Source organism: Piliocolobus tephrosceles, chromosome 5, assembly GCF_002776525.5.
Source record: "Piliocolobus tephrosceles isolate RC106 chromosome 5, ASM277652v3, whole genome shotgun sequence".
Classification (NCBI taxonomy): domain Eukaryota; kingdom Metazoa; phylum Chordata; class Mammalia; order Primates; family Cercopithecidae; genus Piliocolobus; species Piliocolobus tephrosceles.
In genome coordinates, this window is record NC_045438.1 from 86,169,384 (window position 1) to 86,194,838 (window position 25,455).

At 38.8% G+C, this 25,455-nt stretch overlaps 1 pseudogene; it reads left to right on the top strand.

Annotated features, from left to right (window-relative positions):
- Positions 1-16,193: 16,193 nt before the first annotated feature.
- Positions 16,194-21,484, top strand: LOC111538097 (annotated as a pseudogene).
- The last annotated feature ends 3,971 nt before the right edge of the window (positions 21,485-25,455 follow it).

Below are 25,455 nucleotides of genomic sequence, written 5' to 3' on the forward strand. Positions count from 1 at the left end.
TCAGGCTTTTCTTCTCTGGACCTATTTCATGTCATTTTTCAAGTGTTGAAATCACAACTGAACACTGTTCTCTAACCACAATCTGAGCAACATCAATTACAGTTGCTTCAGATGACTGCAAATCTACTGTGAGTCTTTTTGTCTAGCATTTTTTTGGAAACGAAGTGAGCCAGTTCCTTAATGTTCAGGGTATGTATAACTATAAGATTGAGGCTATAGTTGCATTGAAAAGTTGATGTGAAGTTCAACTAACTTCACTCTCTGAGAAGCCATACCCTCAATTAATCGGGGCATTCTCAAATCTTCTCTGTACCTTTGCAATAGCTATACATAATTAGGATAGGCCTAAAGGTTGCCTAGGCATCCCAGAAAATTTTACTTTGGTTCAAACTACAGGTTGTAGAGGACCATGTATTGATTAAAACATTTGTAAAGGAGTACAGAAAAGAGAGAATGGTTCTTTACCTCATTTACACTACATAGAAAGATGCTGGTTAACATACAACAGATTCACCCAAAGCATTGGCCATGACTGCCTGCTAACTACCTAAACTATAATTAATCCAAAACCTGCCTGCCTAGTCCTATATTGGCCAGGGAGCGAGGTCCTGGAATTTGTCAGATATGTTATTGTGAGAGAATGAAATAAATAGATGGAAATTTCCTTTGCAATGTTTGGAAATAATCACTTTTCACTGCTTGCCTCTCCATCCAAGCATAAAGAATGAATGTCAAAACTTCCAAGCCTGCCTCAGGAAGAGCAGAACACAAGATTTTCTTCTGAAACAGACTAACATTTGGTACAGGTCTACAGTAAAACCATTTTCCAAATTCCTCACTATGCATTTTATAGAAAGGCTATGATATTGAGTAGTATCATAAAATTTGACCCAACTAATGTAAGTACTAATCACTAGCATTCGTGAAGTGTGGAATAAGTGTATTATCAGATTTTTTTCAATAAAGAGACTGAATTTGCAAACTCACTTATTTAGAAAATATGATTTAAAACTTTACATACTATATTTTACAACTATTAGAATAAACACACATAGAAGGAGAAAAACATACCAAATGCAAATGAATATTTGGGGGTGGTAAAAGAATAGATTATTTTTAGTTTATCATTTATATATCTCTATCTTCCAAATACTAAACAATAGGCATGTTGTTTTTATAATCATTACAAATCAATTTTTTAACCTTCATGTTTCACATTCATTATTTGAAATAATAGGCTATAGGGGATTGTTATGGTGGATGGGAAGCAGGACTAGATTACAGCTCTGACTGGAACAGACAGAGTAGCATGTGGAGGCTCACGTTGTGAATTGTCACTCCAGAACCACTGCAAGAACAAACCAGCAATCCCAAGAGAACCCACAAGCCCTCTGAAGGAAGCAGACTGCTCCTGAAGGACCTGAGAGACACCCTAAACATTTGCAGAAGTGGGAAAGGGAGATCCTTGTATCACAAACGCATACCCCCACTAAAGAAACTGAAGGTCTCTTTGAGAGAGAAGTTTCCAACTTTACCTGGAGCTGAGTCAATTTAGAGAGCCAAGCAAAATACAGGGATAGAGGAAGCAGCCAGAAAGGATCTGGGAGGTTGCTGGGTCCCCAAGTAGGCCATTCATGCCTGGCACTGAGAGGTGACAATGTGCTAGTAGCCCTCATTCTTGGCGCCTCCTCGGCTTCAGCATCCACTCTGGCAGGGCTTGAGGAGCCCTTCAGCCCACCACTGCACTGTGAGAGCCCCTCTCTGGGCTGACCCAGGCCGGAGCAGGCTCCCTCTGCTTGCCAGGAGGTGTAGAGGGAGAGGCCCCGGCGGGAACCAGGGCTGTCCATGGCGCTCGCAGGCCAGCACAAGTTCTAGCAGGCACAGGCACAGGCTCGGTGGGCCCTGCACTCGCAGCGGCCACCAGCCCAGGGCAGTGAGGGGCTTAGCACCCAGGCCAGCAGTTGTGGAGGCTGTGCTAGGTGCCCCAGCACTGCTGGCCCACATGCACCACACTCAAACTCTCACCGGGCCTCAGCCGCCTCCCCTGAGGGCAGGGCTGGGGACCTGCCACCGGCCATGTCTAAGCCCCCCACTCCGTGGTGGGCTACCCTGCAGCTGAGCCTCCCCTAAGGGCGCCCCCTCTGGTCCGTGGCGCCCGGTCCCATCCACCGCCCAAGGGCTGAGGAGTGCAGGCTCATCTTGGGACTGGTGGGCAGCTCTGCCTGTAGCCCTGGTGGGGGATCCACTAGGTGAAGCTAGCCCAGTTCCTGAGTTTAGTGGGGACTTGGAGAACTTTTCTGTCTAGCACTGTGTCTAGCTAAAGGATTGTAAAGGCACCAATCAGCACTCTGTGTCTAGCTCAGGGTTTGTATATACACCTATTTGTACTCTGTATCTAGCTAACCTAGTGGGGACTTGCAGAACATTTCTGTCTAGCAAGCACTCTGTGTCTAGCTCAGGGATTGTAAAGTCACCAATCAGCACCCTGTCAAAATGGTCCAATCAGCTCTCTGTAAAATGGACCAATCAGCTCTCTATAAAATGAGCCAATCAGCAGGATGTGGGTGGGGCCAGATAAGGGAATAAAAGCAGGCTGCCCAAGCCAGCCAGAGGCAACCCCTTGGGGTCCCTTTCCCCACCATGGCAGCTTTGTTCTTTTGCTCTTCGCAATAAATCTTGATGCCGCTCACTCTTTGGGTCCACGTCGCCTTTATGAGCCGTAACACTAACACCGGAAAGGTCTGCAGCTTCAGTCCTGAAGCCAGCAATACCACGAACCCACCAGAAGGAAGAAACTACAGACACATCTGAACATCTGAAGGAACAAACTCCGGACCACCATATTTAAGAGCTGTAACACTCACCCCGAGAGTCTACAGCTTCATTCTTGAAGTCAGCGAGACCAAGGACCCACCAATTCTGGACAAAGCACACAGGGACCCATTGGGAGGGCAGCCAGAGAAGCAGGGGAAAACACCACAGGGAGAAGGAAATCTCCAGCTGAACTTTGTAACTTGAACTAGGCAAGAACACTCTTGGCCAAAATGGGGGAGGGCATGAATGTGGTGTACAGACTCCAAAGGTAAAGGAAGAACCAAACCCTTTTCATTCACAGCTGGGAGGTGGGTAGCCTTGAGAAAGTTCTCAAGCCCAGCTCACCTACCATCTGGAAACAGACTCAGGGCTGTTAGTCGGGGCACAGTGAGAGTGAGACCAGTTCTTTGGTTTGTGTGGGAGCCAGGTGAGGCCTATGACTGCTAGTTTTCCTCCACTTCCCTGACAACCTGCATGACTCAGCAGAGGCAGCCATAATCCTCCTAGGTACACAACTCCATTGACCTGGGAACCTCGACCCCATCCCCCACAGCACCAGCATCGAGATCCACCCAAGAAGAGTCTGAGCTCAGACACCACTAGCCCTTCCCCAACCTGATGGACCATCCCTAACCACCCTGGTAGCAGAAGACAGAGGGCATATAATTTTCAGTGTTCTAGGGCCCTGCTCACTGCCGATCCCTCTCCACATTACCACAGCTGATGCTCTCTGTAAAATGCCACCTCCTGGCAGGACACCAACCAGCACAAAATAGAGTTAACCACCAAAGCTAAGAACCCTCACAGAGTCTATTTCACCCTCCTGTCACCCTCCTGTAATCTCCACCAGAAAGGCACTGTATCCACAGCTGAATGACCAATAAATGGTTCACTTCACAGGACTCTGTGCAGACAACCCCCAGTACTAGCCCAGAGCCAGGTAAACTTGCTGGGTGGCTCGACCCAGAAGAAAGACAACAGTCACTGCAGTTTGGCTTACAGGAAGTCACATCCATAGGAAAGTGGGGAGAGTACTACATGAAGGGAACACCCTGTGGGACAAAAGAATGTGAACAAAAGCCTTCAGCCCTAGACCTTCCCTCTGACAGAGTCTACCCAAATAAAAAGGAACCAGAAAACCAACTCTGGTAATATCACAAAACAAGGCTCTTCAACACCCCCCAAAAAATCACACTAGTTCACCAGCAATGGATCTAAACCAAGAAGAAATCCCTGATTTACCTGTAAAAGAATTCAGGAACTTAGTTATTAAGCCAATCAGGAAGGCACCAGAGAAATGCAAAGCCCAATGCAAGGAAATAAAAAAAAAAATGATACAAGAGGTGAAAGGAGAAATATTCAAGGAAATAGCACAAAGGAAAAACAATCAAAACCTCGATTGCAAACACTTACAGAAATGCAAAATGCTCCGGAAAGTCTCAGCTATATAATTTAACAAGTAGAAGAAATAAATTCAGAGCTTGAAGACAAGCTCTTCAAACTAAACCAATCCAACAACGACAAAGAAAAAAATAATAAAATATGAACAAAGGTTACAAGAATTCTGGGATTATGTTAAATGACCAAACATAAGAATAATCAATATTCCTGAGGAAGAAGAGAAAGCTAAAATTTGGAAAATATATTTGGGTGAATAATCAAGGAAACTTCCCCACCCTTGTTAGACACCTAGAAATCCAAATACAAGAAGCATAAAGAAAACCTGGGAAATTCATTGCAAAAGATCATTACCTAGGCACATTGTCATCAGGTTATCTAAATTTAAGAGCAAGGAAAGAATATAAAGAGCTGTGAGACAGAGATACCAGGTAACATATAAAGGGAAACCTATCAGATTAACAGCAGATTTCTCAGCAGAAACCCTACAGACTAGAAGGGATTGGTGCCCTATATTCAGCCTCATGAAACAAAACAATTATCAGCCAAGAATTTTGTACCCAGCAAAACTAAGCATCGTATATGAGGGGAAGATACAGTATTTTCAGGCAAACAAATGCTGAGAAAATTCACCATTACCAAGCCACCACTACAAGAACTGCTAAAAGGAGCTCTAAATCTTGAAACAAGTCCATGAACCACATCAAAACAATACCTCTTTAAAGCATTAAATCATATAGAACCTATAAAACAAAAATACAACTTAAAAGCAAAAACAAAACAAAACAAAAAAACGAAGCACACAGGCAACAAATAGCATGATGAATGCAAGGGTACCTCACATTTTAATACAAATAATGAATGTAAATGGCCTAAAATTTCCACTAAAAAGACACAGAACTGCAGAATGTATTAAAAACTCACCAAACAACTATCTGCTGCCTTCAGAAGACTCACCTAACACATAAGAACTCACATAAACTTAAAGTAGAGGGATGGAAACAGGCATTTCATGAAAATGGACACCAAAATTGAGCAGGGATAGCTATTCTTATACCAGACAAAACAAACTTTAAAGCAACAGTAGTTAAAAGAGACAAAGGGGGACATTATATAATGGTAAAAGGCCTTGTCAAACAGGAAAATATCACCCAACATATATTCACCTAACACTGGAACTTCCAAATTTATAAAATAATTACTAATAGACCTAAGACATGAGACAGACAGCAACACAATAATAGTATGGGACTTCAGTACTCCACTGACAGCATTACACAGGTCATCAAGACAGAAAATCAACAAAGAAACAATGGATTTAAACTATACCTTGGAACAAATGGACTTAACAAATATATAGATATATAAAGAAGCTGTCATCCAACAACCATAGAATACACATTCTATTCAACAGTGCATGGAACTTTCTCCAAAATAGACCATATGATAGGCTATAAAACAAGCCTTAACTGAAATTATATCAAGTACTCTCTCAGACCACAGTGGAATAAAACAAAATCAACTCAAAAAGGAAGCTTCAAAACCATGCAAATACTAGGAAATTAAATAACCTGCTCCTGAATGAGCACTGGGTCAAAAACATAATCAAGATGGAAATTAAACACTTCTTCAAACTGAATGACAATACAAAAACTATCAAAACTTCTGGGATACGGCAATGGCGGTGCTAAGAGGAAAGTTCATAGCCCTAAACACCTACATCAAATAGACTGAAAGAGCACAAACTGACATTCTAAGGTCACATCTCAAAGAGCTAGAGAAAGAAAAACAAATCAAACCTAAACCCAACAGAAGAAAGGAAATAACCAAGATCAGAGCAGAACTAAATGAAACTGAAACAACAACAACAACAAAAAATACAAAAGACACAAAACTCTGTTTCTTTAAAAAGATACATAAAATTGATAGACCACTGGCAAGATGAACCAAGAAAAGAAGAGAGAAAATCCAAATAACCTAAGAAATGTAACAGGAGATATTACAACTGACACCACTGAAATTGAAAAGTTCATTCAAGGCTACTATGAACAGCTTTATCCACATAAACTAAACAACCTAGAAGAGATAGATAAATTCCTTGAAAACTACAACCCTCTTAGTTTAAAACAGGAACAATTAGGTGCCCTAAACAGATCAATAAGAAGCAGTGAGATTGAAATGATAATAAAAAATCACCAATAAAAAAACTCCAGGGCCAGACAGATTCACAGCAGAATTCTACCAGACATTCAAAAGAGAATTAATACCAATCCTTTTGACACTACTCCATAAGACAGAGAAAGAAGGCACCCTCCCTAATTCATTCTATGATGCCAGTACCACTCTAATACCCAAACCAGGAAAGGACATAACCAAAAAAGAAAACTACAGACCAATATCCTTGATGAACATAGATACTAAAATCCTAAACAAAATACTAGCAAACCAAATCTAACAACATATCAAAAAGATAATCTACCATGATCAAGTAAGTTTCATACCAGGAATGCAGGGATGATTTAACATATGCAAGTTAATAAATGTGATACATGGGAGGTTCCAAGATGGCTGAATAGGAACAGCTCCAGTCTGCAGCTCCCAGAGTGAGTGATGCAGAAGATGGGTGATTTCTGCATTTCCAACTGAGGTACCAGGTTCATCTCACAGGGGCTTGTCAGGCAGTCAGTACAAGCAAATGGAACAGGGTGAGGCATCGCCTCACCCAGAAGCACAAGGGGTAGGGGAATTCACTTTCCTAGCAAAGGGAAGCCGTCACAGATGGTACCTGGAAAGTCGGGACACTCCCACCCTAATATTATGCTTTTCCAACAACCTTAGCAAACGGGGCACACCAGAAGATTATATCCCACACCTGGCTCAAAGGGTCCCATGCCCACGGAGCCTTGCTCAATGCTAGCACAGCAGTCTGAGATCGAACTGCGAGGCAGCAGTGAGGCTGGAGGAGGGGAGTCCACCATTGCTGAGGCTTGAGTAGGTAAACAAAGCAGCAGGGAAGCTCGAACTGGGTGGAGACCACTGCAGCTCAAGGAGGCCTGCCTGCCTCTGTAGACACCACCTCTGGGGGCAGGGCATAGCTGAACAAAGGGCAGCAGAAACTTCTGCAGATTTAAACGTCCCTGTCTGAAGCTTTGAAGAGAGTAGTGGTTCTCCCAGCACAGAGTATGAGATCTGAGAAGGGAAAGACTGCCTCCTCAAGTGGGTCCCTGACCCCCGAGTAGCCTAACTGGGAGGCACCTCCCAGTAGGGGGCGACTGATACCTCATATGGCTTGGTGCCCCTCTGAGACGAAGCTTCCAGAGGAAGGATCAGGCAGCAACATCTGCCATTCTGCAGCCTCTGCTGGTGATACCCAGGCAAACAGGGTCTGGAGTGGATTCCCAGCAAATTCCAACACACCTGCAGTTGAGAGTCTTGACTGTTAGAAGGAAAACTAACAAACAGAAAGGATGTCCACATCAAAACCCCATCAGTACATCACCATCATCAAAGACCAAAGGTAGATAAAACCACAAAGATGGGGAGAAAACAGAGCAGAAAAGCTGAAAATTCTAAAAATCAGAGAGTCTCTTCTCCTCCAAAGAACACAGCTCCTCGCCAGCAATGGAACAAAGCAGGTTGGAGAATGACTTTGATGAGTCGAGAGAAGAAGGCTTCAGATGATCGGTAATAACAAACTTCTCTGAGCTAAAGGGGGATGTTCGAACCCATCGCAAAAAAGCTGAAAACATTGAAAAAAGATTAGACGAATGGCTAACTAGAATAGCCAGTGTAGAGAAGTCCTTAAATTACCGGATGGAGCTGAAAACCATGGCACAAGAACTACATGATTCATGCACAAGCTTCAGTAGCCGATTTGATCAAGTGGAAGAAAGGGTATCAGTGATTGAAGATCAAATTAATGAAATGAAGTGAGAAGAGAAGTTTAGAGAAAAAAAAAAGTAAAAAGAAATGAACAAAGCCTCCAAGAAATATAGGACTATGTGAAAAGACCAATCAGATATAGATGTAATCACTTTTACTACACCTGAAAGTGATGGGGAGAATGGAACCAAGTTGGAAAACAGTCTGCAGGATATTATCCAGGAGAACTTCCCGAAATTCGCAAAGCAGCCCAACATTAAAATTCAGGAAATACAGAGAATGTTACAAAGATACTCCTTGAGAAGAGCAACTCCAAGACACCTCATTGTCAGATTCAACAAAGTTGAAATGAAGGAAAAAATGGTAAGGGCAGACAGAGAGAAAGGTCAGGTTACCCACAAAGGGAAGCCCATCAGACTAACAGCAGTCTCTCGGCAGAAACTCTATAAGCCAGAAGAGAGTGGGGGGTCAATATTCAACATTCTTAAAGAAAAGAATTTTGAACCCAGAATTTCATATCCAGCCAAGTTTCATAAGTGAAGGAGAAATAAAATCCTTTACAGACAAGCAAATGCTGAGAGATTTTGTCACCACCAGGTCTGCCTTACAAGAGTCCTGAAGGAAGCACTAAACATGGAAAGGAACAACCAACATGAGCCACTGCAAAAACATCCCAAATTGTAAAAACCATCAATGCTACGAGGAATCTGCAGCAACTAATGAGCAAAATACCCACCTAACATCATAATGACAGGATCAGGTTCGCACATAACAATATTAACCTTAAATGTAAATGGGCTAAATGCTCCAACTAAAAGATACAGAGTGACAAATTGGATGAAGAGTCAAGACCCATCAGTGTGCTGTATTCAGCAGACCCATCTCATGAGCAGAGAAACAAATAGGCTCAAAATAAAGGGATGGAGGAAGATCTACCAAGCAAATGGAGAACAAAAAAAAGCAGGGGTTGCAATCCGAGTCTCTGATAAAACAGACTTTAAACCAACTAAGATGAAAAGAAACAAAGAAGGTCATTACATAATGGTAAAGGGATCAATTTAACAATAAAAGGTAACAATCCTAAATATATATGCACCCAATACAGGAGCACCCAGATTCATAAAGCAAGTCCTTAGAGACCTACAAAGAGACTTAGATTCCCACACATTAATAATGGGAGACTTTAACACCCCACTGTCAACATTAGACAGATCAACAAGACAGAAAGTTCACAAGGATATCCAGGAATTGAACTCAGCTCTACACCAAGCAGACCTAATAGACATCTACGAACTCTCCACCCAAAATCAACAGAATATACATTCTTCTCAGCACCACATTGCACTTATTCCAAAATTGACCATATAGTTGGAAGTAAAGCACTCCTCAGCAAATGTAAAAGAACAGAAATCATAACAAACTGCCTCTCAGACCACAATGCAATCAAACTAGAACTCAGGACTAAGAAACTCAATCAAAACAACTCAACTACATGGAAACTGAACGACCTGCTCCTGAGTGACTAGTGGGTACATAAGGAAATGAAGGCAGAAATAAAGATGTTCTTTGAAACCAATGAGAACAAAGACACAACATACCAGAATCTCTGGGACACATTTAAAGCAGTCTGGAGAGGAAAATTTATAGCACTAAATGCCCACAAGAGAAAGCAGGAAAGATATAAAATTGGCATCCTAACATCACAATTAAAAGAACTAGAGAAGGAAGAACAAACACATTCAAAAGCTAGCAGAAGGCAAGAAATAACTAAGATCAGAGCAGAACTGAAGGAGATAGAGACACAAAAAAAAACCCTTCAAAAAATTAAGGAATCCAGGAGCCGGTTTTTTTTTTAAAGATCAACAAAATTGATAGACTGGTATCAAGATTAATAAAGAAGAAACAAGAGAAGAATCAAATAGACGCAATAAAAAAATGATAAAGGAGATATCACCACCGATTCCACAGAAATACAAACTACCAACAGAGAATACTATAAACACCTCTATGCAAATGAATTAGAAAATCTAGAAGAAATGGATAAATTCCTAGACACATACATCCTCTCAAGACTAAACCAGGAAGAAGTTGAATCCCTGAATAGACCAATAACAGGTTCTGAAATTGAGGCAATAATTAATAGCCTACCAACCAAAAAAAGTCCAGGACCAGACAGATTCACAGCCAAATTCTACCAAAGGCACAAAGAGGAGGTGGTACCATTCCTTCTGAAACTATTCCAATCAACAGAAAAAGAGGGAATCCTCCCTAATTTATTTTATGAGGCCAGCATCATCCTGATACCAAAACCTGGCAGAGACACAGCAAAAAAAAAGAGAGAGAGAGAATTTCCGACCAATATCCCTGATGAACATCAAAGCAAAAATCCTCAATAAAATACTGGCAAACAGAATCCAGCAGCACATCAAAAAGCATATCCACCACAATCAAGTTGACTTCCTCCCTGGGAAGCAAGATTGATTCAACATATGCAAATCAATAAACGTAATGTATCGTATAAACAGAACCAAAGACAAAAACCACATGATTATCTCAATAGATGCAGAAAAGGCCTTTCACAAAATTAAACAGCATTTCATGCTAAAAACTCTCAATAAACTAGCTATTGATGGAAGGTATCTCAAAAAAAAAAATAAGAACTATTTATGACAAACCCACAGCCCATATTATACTGAATGGAAAAAAACTGGAAGCATTCCCTTTGAAAACCGGCACAACACAAGGATGCCCTCTCTCACTACTCCTGTTGAACATAGTGTTGGAAGTTCTGGCCAGGGAAATCAGGCAAGAGAAAGAAATCAAGGGTATTCAGTTAGGAAAAGAAGAAGTCAAATTGTCCCTGTTTGCAGATGAGATGATTGTATATTTAGAAAACCCCATCATCTCAGCCCAAAATCTCCTTAAGCTGATAAGCAACTTCAGCAAAGTCTCAGGATACAAAATCAGTGTGCAAAAATCACAAGCATTCCTATACACCAACAACAGACAAACAGAGAGCCAAATCATGAGTGAACTCCCATTCACAATTGCTTCAAAGAGAATAAAATACCTAGGAATCCAACTTACAAGGGATGTGAAGGACCTCTTCAAGGAGAAGTACAAACCACTGCTCAATGAAATAAAAGAGGACACAAACAAATGGAAGAACATTCCATGCTCATGGATAGGAAGAATCAATATTGTGAAAATGGCTACACTGATCAAGGTAATTATATATTCAATGCCATCCCCATCAAGCTATCAATGACTTTCTTCACAGAATTGGCAAAAACTACTTTAAAGTTCATATGGAACCAAAAAAGAGCTCACATTGCCAAGACAATCTTAAGCAAAAAGAACAAAGCTGGAGGCATCACGCGACCTGACTTCAAACTATACTACAAGGCTACAGTTAACAAAACAGCATGGTACTGCTACCAAAACAGAGATAATAGACCAACGGAACAGAATAGAGCCCTCAGAAATAATACCACACATCTAAAACCATCTGATCTTTGACAAACCTGACAAAAACAAGAAATGGGCAAAAGGATTCCCTATTTAATAAATAGTGCTGGGAAAACTGACTAGCCATATGTAGAAAGTTGAAACTGGATGCCTTCCTTACACCTTATACACAAATTAATTCAAGATGGATTAAAGACTTAAATGTTAGACCTAAAACCATAAAAACCCTAGAAGAAAACCTAGGCAATACCATTCAGGCCATAGGCATGGGCAAGGACTTCATGATTAAAACACCAAAAACAAAGGCAAAAAAAAAGCCAAAATTGACAAATGGGATCTAATTAAACTAAAGAGCTCTGCACAACAAAAGAAATTGTCATCAGAGTGAACAGGCAACCTATAGAATGGGAGAAAATTTTTGCAATCTATCCATCTGACAAGGGGCTAATATCCAGAATCTACACAGAACTTAAACAAATTTACAAGAAGAAAACAACCCCATCAAAAACTGGGCGAAGGATATGAACAGACACTTCTAAAAAGAAGACACTTATGCAGCCAAAAGACACATGAAAAAATGCTCATCATCACTAGCCATCAGAGAAATGCAAATCAAAACCACAATGAGATACCATCTCACACCGATTACAATGGCGATCATTACTAAGTCAGGAAACAACAGCTGCTGGAGACAATGTGGAGAAATAGTAACACTTTTACACTGTTGGTGGGAATGTAAACTAGTTCAACCATTGTGGAAGACAGTGTGGCAATTCCCCAAGGATCTAGAACTAGAAATACCATTTGACCCAGCTATCCCATTACTGGGCATATACCCAAATGATGTAAATCGTGTTGCTATAAAGACACATGTACACGTATGTTTATTGCGGCACTATTCACAATAGCAAAGACTTGGAATCAACCCAAATGTCCATCAGTGATAGACTGGACTAAGAAAATGTGGCACATATACACCATGGAATACTATGCAGCCATAAAAAAGGGACATTGATGTAGCTGGAAACCATCATTCTGAGCAAACTATTGCAAGGACAGAAAACCAAACACTGCATGTTCTCACTCATAGGTGGGAATGGAGCAATGGGAACACTTGGACACAGGGGAACATCACACACCAGGGGCTGTCATGGGGTGAGGGGAGGGGATAGCATTAGGAGATAAACCTAATGTAAATAAGTTAGCGGGTGCAGCACACCAACATGGCACATGTATACATATGTAACAAATTGGCACGTTGTGTGCATGTACCATAGAACTCAAAGTATAATAATAATAATAAAATAAAAAAGAAAATAATAGCAAAAAAAGTGATACACTACATAAACAGAATTAAAAATAAAAATCATGTGATAATCTCTATGGATGCAGAAAAAGCATTGAACAAAATCCAGCTTTTCTTTAAGATTAAAACTCTCAGCAAAACTGGCCTTCAAGTGACATCCCTCAATGTAATAAAAGCCATCTATGAAAAACTCACAGCCAACATAATACTGAATGGGAAAAAGTTGAAAGCATTCCTTCTGAGAACTGAAACAAGACAAGGATGTCCACTCTCACCACTCCCTTTCAACATACTACTGGAAGTCCAAGCCAGAGCAATCAGACAAGAGAAAGAAATAAAAGGCAACCAAATCATTAAAGAGGAAGTCAAACTGTCCCTGTTTGTTGATAATATGATCACTCACCTTGAAAATCCTAAAGATTTCCAGAAAGCTCCTAGAACTCATTAAAGAGTTCAGCGAAGTTTCTGGATACAAAATTAATGTACACAAATCAGTAGCTCTTCTATACAACAACAGCGACCAAGTGGAAAATCAAATCACGAACTCTATCCCTTTTACAACAGCTGCAAGAAAAATAAAATACTTAGTAGTATGCCTAACCAAGGAGGGAAAAGATCTCTATAAGGAAAGCTACAAAACACTGTGAAAGCAATCACAGATGACACAAATGGAAATGCATCCCAGTCTCATGGATGCATAGAATAAATATTGTGAAGATGACCATACTGCCAAAAGCAATATACAAATTCAGTGCAATCCCCATGAAAATGCCACCATCATTCTTCACCAAATTAGCAAAAAACAATTCCAAAATTCATATGAAACCAAAAAAGGGCCTACATAGCCAAAGTAAGACTAAGCAAAAAGAGTACAAAATCTGGAGGCATTACATCACCTGATTTCAAACTATACTATAACAACGTAGTCACCAAAACAGCATGGTACTGGTATAGAAACAGGCACATTGATCAATGGAACAGAATAGAGAACCCAGAAATAAACTCAAATACTTATAGCCAACTGATCTTTGACCAAGCAAACAGAAACACAAAATGAGGAAAGGACACCCTTTTCCACAAATGGTGCTAGAATAATTGGCTAGCCACATGTAGGAGAATGAAACTGGATCCTCATCTCTTACCTTACACAAAAATCAACTCAAGATGGATTAAGGACTTAAATCTAAGACCTAAAACTATAAAAATTTTAGAAGATAACATTAGAGAAACTCTTCTAGATATTGGCTTAGGCAAGAATTTCATGACCAAAAACCCAAAAGCAAATGCAATAAAAACAAAGATAAATAACTGGGATCTAATTAAAAGAGTTTTTGCATAGCAAAGGGATCAGTTAGCAGAATAAATAACCTACAGAGTGGGAGAAAATCTTCACAATCTATTCATCTGACAAAGGACTAATATCCAGAATCTACTACAAATTCAAACAGTAAGAAAAAAACAAACAATCCCATCAAAAAGGGGGCTAAGGACAGGAATAGACAATTCTTAACAGATGATATACAAATGGCCAACAAACATATGAAAAAAGCCGAACATCACAAATTATCTGGAAAATAGAAATCAAAACCACAATGCGATACCACCTTACTCCTTCAAGAACGGCCGTAATCAAAAAATTTAAAAAACGGTAGATGTTGGCTTGGATGCAGTGAAGAGGGAACACCTCTATGCTGCTGGTGGAAATGTAAACTAGTACAATCTTTATGGAAAACAATGTGAAGATTCCTTAAAGAACTACAAGTAGAACTACCATTTGATCAAGCAATCCCACTACTGGGTATCTCCCCAGACAAAAAGAGATCATTATATGAGAAAAGATACTTGCACATGCATGTTTATAGCAGCACAGTTCGCAATTGCAAAATCACGGAACCAACCTAAATGCCTATAAATCAATGAGTGGATAAAGAAACTGGTATATTTACACACATGGAATACTATTGAGTCATAAAAAGGAATGAATTGACTGCATTTGCAGTGACCTGGATGAGACTGGAGACTATTATTCTCTGTGATGTAACTCAGGAATGGAAAACCAAACATTGTATGTTTCACTGATATGTGGGAACTAAGCTATGAGGATGCAAAAGCATAAGAATGATACAATAGACTTTGGGGACTTGAGGGGAAGGGTAGGCAGGAGGTGAGGGATAAAAGACTACAAATATGGTGCAGTGTGTAATGCTCGAGTGGTAGGTGCACCAAAATCTCACATCACAACTAAAGAACTTACTCATGTAACCAAATACTGCCTGTATCTCAATAACTTACGGCAAAATATAAAACAAATTAAATTAAAATAAATAATTATTGCTAATAAGCTAAAAAAAAGTCTCTAATGCTATAAAAGGGGCTAGATATAATGTGTGTGATTCAATGAGAACTGAGACTAGTCATAATTTCAAAAGATAGATCTGGGATCAGTAGAATGCTAAAGTTCCTAATATGAAAAGTTTTTATAAACAGCTAAATATACCTTGGGAAACCCAGTCTCTTTTCTCACTACTCACTTTCCATGCCCACAAATGGACAGAGGATGGAGATGCTGCAGCCAGGAGCTAGTATGATACAGAGAATCCCATTTAGAGGACCTGCAGCCAGAAAAGATATTCCTATCTTCATAGAGAATTAGTAGCAAATGTTTTATATATGGGAGAATATGGGAGAAAATAACACTCATTAGCAATGCAATGCATTAGAATTATTCTAATGTGAACTTTAAACATTTCAGATTATATTTTAAAAATTAGTAAATAGTAGAAAGAGCATGAATTATGAAAGCAATACTTCTGCCTGAAAACCCATTACAAGAATGATATGGAGTAAAAGAAGAAAGTTGGCAAAATCTGGACAATACAGCAAAGAAAGTCATCCTGAGCTGGGGCAGAGGTAACCTGGTTGAGCATTTCCACTGATTTTTTCAGTAGGAATAAACTGGAAGTTAATATCAGAACTCCGATATGGGATTGATAAATATAAAGTCTGCTAAAGCAAATGCTTTAGTAAAACATGTTAAACTTCTGGTCCTTGTCGCAGTTGTGGTCATTCTCCACAAATCTGTTCTGTTATTTTCAAAATGCTAAATAATCATTATAGGAAGCTTGGTAGACAACTATCCAAACTGTGTAGATTCTGGTCAATACACAGCGGGAAAAAACAAAACAAACAAACAAAATAAAACAAAGGATAGAATTGGAAAAAAAAAAAATGCTTCCCAGAATGTCGGTTTCTGACTCATGTTAGAATACATTTAGTAAAGTATCAATCACACTTTAAAAAACTCCAGTAAAGAACATTTCAGACCATGACTTTAGAAGATATTATTTTTAAAATGGCATTTCTGGGTGAGTTAGTACATGCTCTGACAGTCGTTTAAACAAGAGAAATCAACAATCTGTTCAATCACAGTGTTCAACAGTCAATGGTTTCTAATGGCCCCTGGAGCACTGAAAACTCTGTTTACAAACCTAATGCACATTTCTAATTCATTGACACATCTACCTAATAGGATAGATGTAGAACTTAACTGGGGTTCTGCACAATGGTGCCTCAGTTTTACTTCCACATATAACAGCGCTCTTACTGATCCTGAAAGCCTGAAACATATTTCATGATATATCAGTTCTCTCCAATTACCTACCCAGATGCTCTGAAAACCTCAGAGATTTTCAAAATGAAAGTTATTTTAAAGCAATTTATTTTGTAAAGATACACATCTCTTAGAATTTTTTTTTTTGATCTGTCACTTGCAAGAAAATTCACAATTTGAGAAAGACTGAGAGTCACCTTTTAAAAGTTTCACACCACTGAAGTTTAATTAACCTTGTGCCATGCATATGATGGAATTATAAACAGATAAGCACTTTCTGCCTTGAATGAAGCCAACCTCTCTGGAGTAATTGGACACCATGTGACCAGGAGTTCATGGACCACTCTGTGGTGGACTACAGTGTCAGCTGCATGCGGCAGATGACCACTAGAAGGATGTAGCCTCAGCCTCAGATGAGAAACAGCCTTGTAGAATGCTGATCTTTTTTTTTTTTTTAAATTCAACTTCTCTAGGAAATAATTATGTAGAATCAATAACTTTAAATTAAAGAATAAAGGTTGTGAGCAAAATTCTACAAAGGAAACTCCTGCCACCCCATTGCTTTGTAAAACATTTTTATTTTAGGATATTTTGGGGTAGACATGAGATAGTGAGTGGAGAAAGGATACACATTTAAAATTCAATTGTCCTATCCCTTGCTGCAAGGTTCTGAACTTTCTAAGAACACTTTCTAACTATAGGAAGATTTGATATGTTTATAACTACATATTTCCTAGTGAGAAAGTATAAGGTTAATTACACTCTCAAAAAAATTAATATTCCACAAACATCAATAACCACTGCAATGTGTGGCTAATTTGTGATTTCAAGGTTTGCAAAGTGTAATTCTGCTCAAAGAGAAAGACTATTTAAAAAAAAACAACAACAGAAAGACATGCTTATGATCAATGTGACACAGGCACTTGGTCCCAGAAAAATGTGCTCATCTTGTAGATCAACTACGTATTTCAGATTTCTGCAGGTGTGGATAGTAAGGGTGTTGAGGTTATGTCAGAGGAAAGCCCGTGGCCAGACATTCATTTTCTAAGTACAGGGTAACAACACAGCAGTACCCTTATGCCCTGAGAGATTCTCCAACAAAATGCCTTTCACAAGCATGGGGCCACAGCTCTGAGCAGAGCAATCTCATTGACTCAACTCTTCACATAGTAGAAAACATTTTCTGGTTGTCTTTCCTCATGCAACTCATGGATCCTCAAAAGCAATTTTTGAGCACTTAATGAGATCATTGATGGGAAATTGTTTGGAAAAGTTGAAAGTTCTAAAGAAATGTCAACGATCAGTCCACCAGGCAGATGGTAAAAGCAGCACAGAACGAGGCTCAAATTTCACCTCAGCCTCTTACTTAATGTGTGAACCTGGGTTCCTTAAATTTCCATTTCCTCATCTTCAAAATAAGTCTCATAGCTTCCTTGTCATGCTTCCAGACTTATTTAATAAATAAACATTTTTATTAGTGCTCTTCATATAAATGGACTTTCTACCCCTTCTGCAATGACCTGTTCTGCATTGAAGCCAGTAGTCAACCACCCAGAGGCCTAGAAGTCAGGCTTCCCTGAGCCAATAGGCTTACATGTGACCATTCATCAGAACACAATGGACAGGCAGAAGAGGATAGGAAGAAAATAATGCTATAGATACACTTAAAAGTTACACCCATTTAGAATAGCTAGGCTAAGAATGAAATCTTCTTTCATAATAGTGAGTTTAAAAGAAAATTTGCTTTCATTTATGAACACCAGACTAATAGATGCCCTTACAAAAATAGTATTGGACATTTAAAAACTCTTACAGCTTTTGTTAATGAACTCAAGATTCTTTGTATAACAAAGATAACACTGTGCCAGCCTAATAGGGAGCCAGTTAGAAGGCAAGTCTCATTCTTTCTCTATTCAGTCCAACCCAAGCATAGATGGAGGTAGGGGGCTTTGCCTTACACACACACAATCTAGACTCCACTCTTTATCTCAGGTGGCTTGGAAAGTCTGGAGATATTAAAGAGTAATAAACATTCTCTTAAGTATTCATCCATTCCAAAATATTTCTTGAGCACTCACCATATGTGAGACACTGCTCCATATGTTCGGATACATTTGTGAATAAAGCAGAAATCCCTTCCTCTGTGGAGCTTGTAATCCATTAGAGGGAGAGAAACAATAAACAACAGACTTAATACACGAGTAAAGCATATGATTTGTTAGAGTATGGGAAGTGTTATGGGAAACAGAACAAGGTGAGCAGGGCAGGAGGGGGTCAGGCATGGGTTGGGGCTGGGCTGCAATTTCAGGCAGGACAGTCAGTGAAGATCTCTTTGAGAAGTCATATTTGAGAAAAGCCAGGTGAATTTCTGGGGGAAGAACCCCTCTAAGCATGAGAAACAGCCAGTGCAAAGGCAATGTGCCTGGGATTCCCAAGGAAGAGCAAGAAGCCAGTGTGACTACAGTATAGTGAGCAAGGAGGAAGCTGTAGGCAATGAGGTCAGAGAAGTAGAAAAGGCTGAACCTTCAGGACCCTGTAGGCCACTGGAATGGACTTGTGACTCAGACAGCATCCCTTCAAATCTTAGGGGACAGATGGGTCCAAATACCTCTGCATAATCACTAGTGACCCACTGGGACTGATATGGAAGGATAGCCTCACTTGAACAGACAGGAAGTATAAAAAATACAGGTCTTCTGTAGACAAGACATGACTGGACGTTTCACAAGACCAGCTATGTGTCTAGATTCTGGTGCTGCCCCTACCCAGCCTGTTCCTCCCATAACCTGGTCACTGGTCTCACCAGCCCAGAGAATCCCTTCTAACCTCAGCACTGGGGAAGAAGCTGGCTGTTTCTCATTAGGTTTTTCTTCTATGCATCAAGATCTCTCCTCTTCCCCCTTCTTCAGGTATAGGTTTTGTGAAACTCAGATGGCAAAATATTGACTCAGGACTTTTTTTCCCCCATTTCCCAGTGTTACCCCATCTCCAAATAAGTGAAGACAATAAATGCAGAACATCTGGCTAAGTAGAGAAAGGGAAGAGCCACAGATTAGAAGTATATATCAATAACTAAAGACTCATCAATTAATATTTTTCAACACTTTCTGTATTATTCAGGGTTCTCTAGAGGGACAGGAATAATAGGATAGATGGATATATAAAAGGGAGTTTATTAAGGAGTATTGACTCACGTGATAACAAGGTGAAGTTCCACAATAAGCCATCTGCAAGCCGAGGAGCAAGGGAGCCAGTCTGAATCCCAAAACCTCAGAAGTAGAGAAGCCAACAGTACAGTCTGTAGTCTGTGGCCAAAGGACCAAGAGCCCCTGGCAAACCACTGGTGTAAGTCCAAGAGTCCAAAAGCTGAAGAACTTAGAGTCCGATGTTAGAGGGCAGGAAGCACCCAGCATGGGAGAACGATGAAGGCCAGAAGACTCAGCAAGTCTAGTCCTTCCACATTCCTCTGTCTCCTTTATTCTAGCTGTGCTGGCAGCTGATTAGATGATGCCCACCCAGATTAAGGGTGGATCTGCCTTTCCCAGTCCACTGACTCAAATGTTAATCTCCTTTGGCAACACACTCACAGATACACCCAAGAACAATACTTTGCATGCTTCAATCCAATCAAGTTAACACTCAAAATTAATCATCACAGGCTCCAATCCTACTTGTTTCAGACTAAGCACTTGGTCAACGAACATTTACTGAGCACTTTCCATGAGCCAAGAAATTTGCTAAGTGTGAAGAGACAGCTAAGATGAGAGCTTAATCCCTACTGCCCAGGACACACAGGCTGGTAGAAAACGAAGACAGGTAACACCAAGAAACAGCCATGTAAATGTCAGAGAATAAAATGGAGCATGCACACACAGAACCCTGTCTCATGAAGACAGCATGGGGTAAGGTGCACTGACAGCTTAATTTTTCCCTCTCCAGGGACTGCTAGTGCTGCTTATAGGGGTGAAGAGAAAGAGAAGAGATTTAAGAAAGAGGCACTTAGGCAGTTTTAACCAAAATAGAAAAGTGCTATATTTTCACCACTAAAGAGTGGAATATCACATTTCTCAGGGACTCAGATCTGTGACATGAATAAGTTCTCTTTATGCTCTAAATGGAGACTAAAAAAATTTTTTTTCATGAAACTCTTTCAACATGCTTCTATCTAGTGCAAATTTTGCTCCTAAAGTGAAGAAGAAATCTATAAGGAATTGAAAAGTCAGTTAAGATTTTGAATTTTTGGGTGGAAGCAATAGCTGAGTGGCGACAGCTGCCAATTGATTGTATTGTAGGGGATAGAGTGGGGAAAGACGTTTGTTCTCCCAGAACAGCCTATCTTATTCCTTTCCTTCAGTTACCCATGGCCTAGAGTCACGTGGTGCAGGTAGCAGCTGCAATGCCATCACCAGCAGAAATCTCTAATATGGTTAATTATTCAAGTTACTTCTGATTGGCAACTCTGGGGCTAGAAAGTCTTGCTTCCTTCTTAGGTTTGCAGGTGAAACATGTGATACATATACAGAAAACTACATCAGCACAGTAAGTGTGGATTTCAAAATAAGAAATGTAATATTACATGACAAAATAATCAAGCTTCAACTAGGGGACACAACAGGCCAGGAAAGATTTTGATCATCTCCAGTTATTACACTGGAGCTCAAGGCATCATAGTTGTGTATGATATGACAGATCAGTAGTCCTTCAATAATGTTAAATAGTGGTTGCAGGAAATTGATCACTATGCCAATGAAAATGTCAACAAATTGTTGGTAGGAAACAAATGTCATTGGTCCACAAAGAAAGTAGACTACACAACAACAAAGGAATTTGCTGGAATTCCATTTTTGGAAACCATTTGCTAAGAACACAGCAAATGTAGAACAGACTTTCATGACAATAGCATCTGATATTAAAAAGCAAATGGGACTAGGGCAACAGCTGGTGAGGCAAAGAAGTCTAATTTTAAAATTTACACCACTTTGGTCAAGGAGTCAGGTGAAAGTTGATGCTAAAATTTGCTTCCATCCTTTTCTCATGACAATAAATTTGCAATCTAAACCCAAATGAAAAAAACAAAATTGCCTGAATTTTACTGTATGTAGCTGCACTATAACAGATTCTTATCATATCCACAAATGTCAGAGGTTGTAAATAGTCAATATGGACTTTTTCTTTTATTAACTTGACTCAAGATAGCTAATTTCAGTTTCAGAAAAGTTTGATACTTTTGTGTGCTGCTTTATAAAATACTGTGTGTAATCTTTGCCACTTTCCTGGTACAGACTATGTCCCATGATTTCTTTTGTAAAGTTAGAATATATATTTTTTGATATTTACATTGGCATGTGTAGATGTCAGCGTTAATCTTCTGAAGTTCAGCCATTTTGTATTAAACAGCAAAAGCAGTCTGTCACTTCCATGTATACAGACGTTACATGTAAGATCTGATTTGCTAGTTCTTCCTTGTAGTTATAAATGGAAAGATTATACCATTTAATTAATGGTTTCTTTATACCCTGCATATAATTTGTGGATGCAGGATGTTGTGATTTGTTGCATATGACATACAAAACAACTAAAGATATGTTTAACAAATAATGTACTTACAATGGGATCTAACTAAACCAAAGAACTGCTCAGGAAAATAAACTATCAACAGAGCGAATAGACAACCAACAAAATGGGAGAAAACTTTTGCAAACTATGCATCTGACAAAGGTCTTATATCCAGCATCTATAAGGAGCTTAAACAAATTTACAAAAAAACACATTAACAAGTAGGCAAAGGACATAAACAGACATTTTTCAAAAGAGGATATGTATGATGCCAATAAGCACATGAAAAAAAGCTCAACATCAGTAATCATTAAAGAAATGCAAATCAAAACCACAATGAGATACCATCTCACACCAGTCAGAATGACCATTACTAAAAAGTCAAAAAATAATGGATGCTGACAAGATTGGAAAGAAAAAGGAATGCTTATACACTGTCGGTGGGGTATAAATTAGTTTAGCCATTGTGGAAAGCAGTGTGACAATCCTCAAGGACCTAAAGACAGAAATACCATTCAATCCAGCAATCCCATTACTGTTTATATATCCAAAGGAATATAAATCATTCTATCATAAAGACGCACGTGTATTTCCACTGCAGCACTATTCACATAGATAGGGCAGAATTCAATATTTGCTTTCTAGATAAAATACTCAATAAATTACCTAAAGAGGTTTTGATGCTGTGTACGGATTTAACCAACCTTAGTGGTTCTGGGAGCTCCAACTGTACGGAATACAAGTTTAGGATGTATGCTATCTGATCTTTCTGAACACCATTCGTTAATCAACAGTTCACCAATGCATCTGTGGTAGAGGTAGAACGCAGCACATTTTCCTAATTAGCAAATAGACTAATTTGTGCGCAAATGTTTTTCTTTCATGCTTTCTGTAAAATTCAATTATTTTATCCTTCACAATTGTATTCCTTATATTGGAGGAGAGTTTAAGCACTGAGGCAGAAAGCAGGAAATTTGATTGCCCTAAGTTTAGAAATTATACCCCTAAAAATTAACTGAAAACATAAATACTGTGTGGTAATGATAAATGAAGAAAATGTATTTATTTCAGTGAAATTTTGCATGTATAAAGATTTTGTTAAATAGAACCTTCAAGATCCTAGGGGTTTTGTGTGTGGAAAAAGTAATCTTCTGTTAATACCAGCATTTTAAGGTGACTTTGGTCAAAGTTGTTTTCTCAGGTTGAAGTGGTAACCAAAACATTCTTCACACAAAGGGTTGTGATATATCTGCTGGCAGCACAATTTATTGTAGAGTCCTTAATTTAATTTAAAAAAAATGTAAGCTAAAATAAGCCAAGTATTGATAGGTTTTTACATTTTTCACTAAGAGACAACTGAAATACATGGTACAAAAATAAGTGGTAAGATTACTGTAAAATAAAATGTACAAAATAAACATTACATTTTCTTTTTTTTTTTTTTTTTTTTTTTGAGACAGAATCTCACTGTGTTGCCCAGGCTGGCGTGCAGTGGCATGATCTCTGCTCACTGCAACCTCCTCCACCTCCTGGATTAAAGTGATTCTCCTGCCTCAGCCTTCCAAGTAGAAGGGATTACAGGTACCCACAACCATACCTGGATAATTTTTGCATTTTTAGTAGAGACGGGTTGTCACCAGACTGGTCTTGAACTCCTGGCCCCAAGTGACCCACCCGCCTTGGCTTCCCCAAGTGCTGTGATTACAGGCGTGACCCACAGTGCCTAGCCTTAATTCTCCATCTAAGAAAATTTCACAACAAAATTGTAGTTTACTTTGTAAAAGGAAAAATATATATATTTGGTGGAAGAATATACACAGGAAGTAGAAAACTGTCAACAGAAACGCCAGGAGAACATCAGCACCCTTGTCAGCTCTTTGGAATTTAAGCCATCACCATCTCAAAGGCCAAGATTCTATACTTCTAGGGTTCATCATATACGTATTTATTTATTTATTTATTCATAAGTTATTGGGGTACAGGTGGTATTTGGTTACATAGGTAAGTTCTTTAGTGCTGATTTATGAGATTTTGGTGCACCCATCACTCAAGCAGTATGCACTGCACCATATTTGTAGTCTTTTACCCTCACCCTGCTCTCACTCTTCCCCTCAAGTCCCTCAAGTCTACTGTATCATTCTTATGCCTTTGCATCCTCATAGATAAGCTGCCACATATCAGTAAGAACATATGATGTTTGGTTTTCCATTTCCGAGCTACTTGACATAGAATAATAATCTCCAGTCTCATCCAGGTCACTGCAAATGCCATTAATTCATTCCCTTTTATGGCTGCATTGCATTCCATTGTGTATATATAATATATACATTATATTATATATTAGTTATACATTATACATTATATATGTTATATTATATATTATATATCTATATTACATAGAGATATATAATATAAAATATATCACATTGATATATAATTATATATTATATATATAATTGTGCTGGCAACACAATTTATTGTAGGGTCCTTAATTTAATTTAAAAAAAAGCTAAAACAAGACAAAAATTAATAGGTTTTTATTAATAGGTTTTAATAACAATATATTATAATATATAATATATAATTATATATCAATATCTTATATATTATATATTATATATTTTGTAATAATTATATATCAATATATTTTATATTATATATTATATCATGTATAATTATTATCACAGTTCTTAATATATAATCTATATATAATATATAGACACAGAGATATATATAATTATATTATGTGTATAATATATGGTATATATTATATATATATTGCAATTGTGAATTGTACTGCTGTAAATATACATGTGCAAGTGTCGTTTTCAAATAATGACTTCTTTTGCTCTGGGTAGATACTCAGTAGTGGGACTGGTAGATCAAATGGTAGTTCTACTTGTAGTTCTTTAAGGAATCTCCCTACTGTTTTCCATAGTGGATGCAGTAGTTTACATTCCCATCAGCAACGTAGAAGTGCTCCCTGCTCACCACATTCACACCAACATCTACTTTTTTTTATGTTTTGGTAATAGCCATTCTTGTAGGAGTAAGGTGGTATGCCATTGTGGTTTTGATTTCCATTTCCCTGTTCATCAGTGATGTTGAGTATTTTTCATGTATGTTGGCCATTTCTATATCTTTGGTTAAGAATTGTCTATTCATGTCCTTAGCTCACTTTTTGATAGGATTTTTTTTTTTTTTTTACTGATTCGTTTGAATTTGTTGTAGGTTCTGGATATTAGTCCTTTGTCAGATGTATAGATTGTGAAGGTTTCCTCCTACTCTGTGGGTTGTCTGTTTACTCCACTGACTGTTCCTTTTACTGTGCAAAAGCTCTTTTGTTTAATTAGGTCCCAGCTACTTATCTATTTTTATTACATTAGTTTTTGGGATCTTGGTCATGAAATCTTTGCCTAAG